The sequence below is a fragment of the Marmota marmota genome, unplaced genomic scaffold (assembly GCF_001458135.2).
Source record: "Marmota marmota marmota unplaced genomic scaffold, marMar, whole genome shotgun sequence".
NCBI classification, from domain to species: domain Eukaryota; kingdom Metazoa; phylum Chordata; class Mammalia; order Rodentia; family Sciuridae; genus Marmota; species Marmota marmota.
This window is the reverse complement of record NW_025999900.1, coordinates 2,448-4,765: the sequence shown is the minus strand read 5'-3', so window position 1 is coordinate 4,765 and position 2,318 is coordinate 2,448. Positions and strand designations below refer to the sequence as shown.

Genomic DNA, 2,318 nt, shown 5'->3' with positions numbered 1-2,318 from the left:
TTAAGGCAGAGGCTGGGAGAAGAGCTTGATTTTGAGTTTCATGAATTATGAGGTATAAATATGGGAATTGATTTAAATTTTAATGATGACTTTAGAGTGCATAGAACTCATTAGATGAACTCATTAGGCCAGTAGGAGAATAAATAAACGAGATGAAAATTTATGCTTGATACTTCTAAAGGTCAGTTTGAGTCAATGTTTCACCTTTGGAATAGTGAGATGCAATAGTTGCACGGTTGTCTTACTCTCACGAGCTTTGGTTCTTTAGGATATCTTCTCTCTGCTCTGAAAAACAGACAGTTGAAGTGATGAAGATGAAGAATGCAGCACTGATTTCCTACTATTTAGAGATGGGTTGTCAGTCACTTCCTGTAGAGCAGCTGGGCAAACCTCAAGTGGGCAGATGTGGGAGGGTGGCCACCTGTCTGTTGGCACCAAGCGTCTCATAAGATTTGCGGGATGCTCTCCATAAAACATCTGGCCTGCCTCCAAGGCTCTCTGTTTATTTACTGGATTTGATCTTCTGATATGATGTGGTAGGTTATGATGCTAGTTAGTTATAAGGGTAGTTGAACATTGAGGAGAGGAAGCTCTTTGTGAAGAACACACTGTGTCTCAGATTCCCAGCAAGTCACAGAATGAACTTGTTTCACTGAAAGGTTTACATGTTGTAGTTGATGGTATTTCCAATAAGTTGTTTGAACCATCTTAAGAGAGAGGTCTCAGTGTTTGATGAGTGGCTCGCTTGATGTCTTTTCTGCTTTTGCTATTGAGAGGTAGAATTTAAAGGTTTGAGAGCTCTTCATTTGTTTACAAAGCATCCATTTCTCACAGGCACTCTGTCAGTCTCAGATGGCAGGAACCCTCCTAACCCTCATGAGGCCCAGGATTAATCATGCAGCTTATGGCACCTCATAATTTGTTAGGGGGTCAGCATTTGAGGGCTGGTAACTGAATTATGATGTTGGATCATATGTGAGTGTTTAGGTTTTTACTTTTGTTTTGGTACTGGGGGATTGAACTCAGGGGCACTTGGCCACTGAGCCACATGCCTATCCCTATTTTGTATTTTATTTAGAGACAGGGTCTAACTAAGTTGCTTAGCTCATCACTTTTGCTGAGTTTGGCTGTGAATTCATGATCCTCCTGCCTCAGCCTCTGGAGCTGCTAGGATTACAGGCATGCGCCACTGCACCTGGCAGGTGTTTAGGCTTTTTAATAGTTAATCTGGCTTCATAACAATGTTGTCTTGGAAAATTCCTAATTTAGGATCAGAAATGAAGAGAAGTAGATTTCTGTTGACTCCCTGTTGTCCGGTATGCTTAAGTCTAGAAGGTCTAGCTTGTTTCTACAAATGTCATCCAGTAGGTGATCATATTAAAATTTTAAGTGGCCAGGTATATGTCTGCTGAAATGAAATCTTCCTGTTAATATAGTAATGTAATTTGAAAAGGTTGAATTCTTTCTCTGTGATGAATTTCTGTGCAGCATTCATCTCTCTGTATTTCCTATAGCCCCAAACACTGGCATTTTAGATGACTCTGAGGAATAAAGAGAAAGCTCACCCTAGTGATTTCTGGAGAACATGCACTTGTTTTGGAGCAGAGAGATGAGGATTGCTATGAGGAGGGTGTATCAGAACCTTCTGTGATAGTTTCTTGCTGGTTCACGGTTTGCCAACCATAAAATTCATTGATGGCAAGAGCCACTACAAACAAGGTGGCTAACTGCTTATATCTGGCAAGAGCTGAGAATGTCTTTCATGGATCACCCCTGGACTCATAGTGGAAAATGCCTAACAAGTTTGCATGACTATACTACCTGTCCTTTGCTCAGGTATTTCAAAGCATATTTTGATAAATCACAAGATATGAGTGTGTATTTTATTTTGTTTCTTTTTTTCCCTTTGTTTTTCTCATTTTTTTTCCTTTTGTATCTGTTAGGGATTTTTTAAATAGTCTTTGACCTGAACTTACCAAATATGCAAGCATAACAGTTTCTAACATTTGCCCAGGATCTGTCCAGACAAATATTATGAAGAATGCCCTAGCTGAAGAAGTCACAGAAGTAAAAATTTCTAGTTTGGAAATAATTGGAATGCTTTATTAGTTATATCTTAGTGCTGTATTACTTCGTTTCAGGGTTTTTAATGTCAGAACTGCTTTTATGTCAGAAAATTTAAGTCATAGAATTATGAAAATTGCTAAAGTTAGCTAAAAGTGCAGCTCACGGCACCTCATAATTTGTTTTGATTGGGATTGCATTCTATTCACCTCGCTGATTGTTTCCTGGCATCCAGTTTAAATTAAGGCTAATGA

General features: G+C 39.0%; 1 pseudogene; it reads left to right on the top strand.

Annotated features, from left to right (window-relative positions):
• LOC125615187 overlaps positions 1–2,067 on the top strand; it is an 8,408-nt pseudogene extending 6,341 nt beyond the window's left edge.
• Positions 2,068–2,318: the final 251 nt, after the last annotated feature.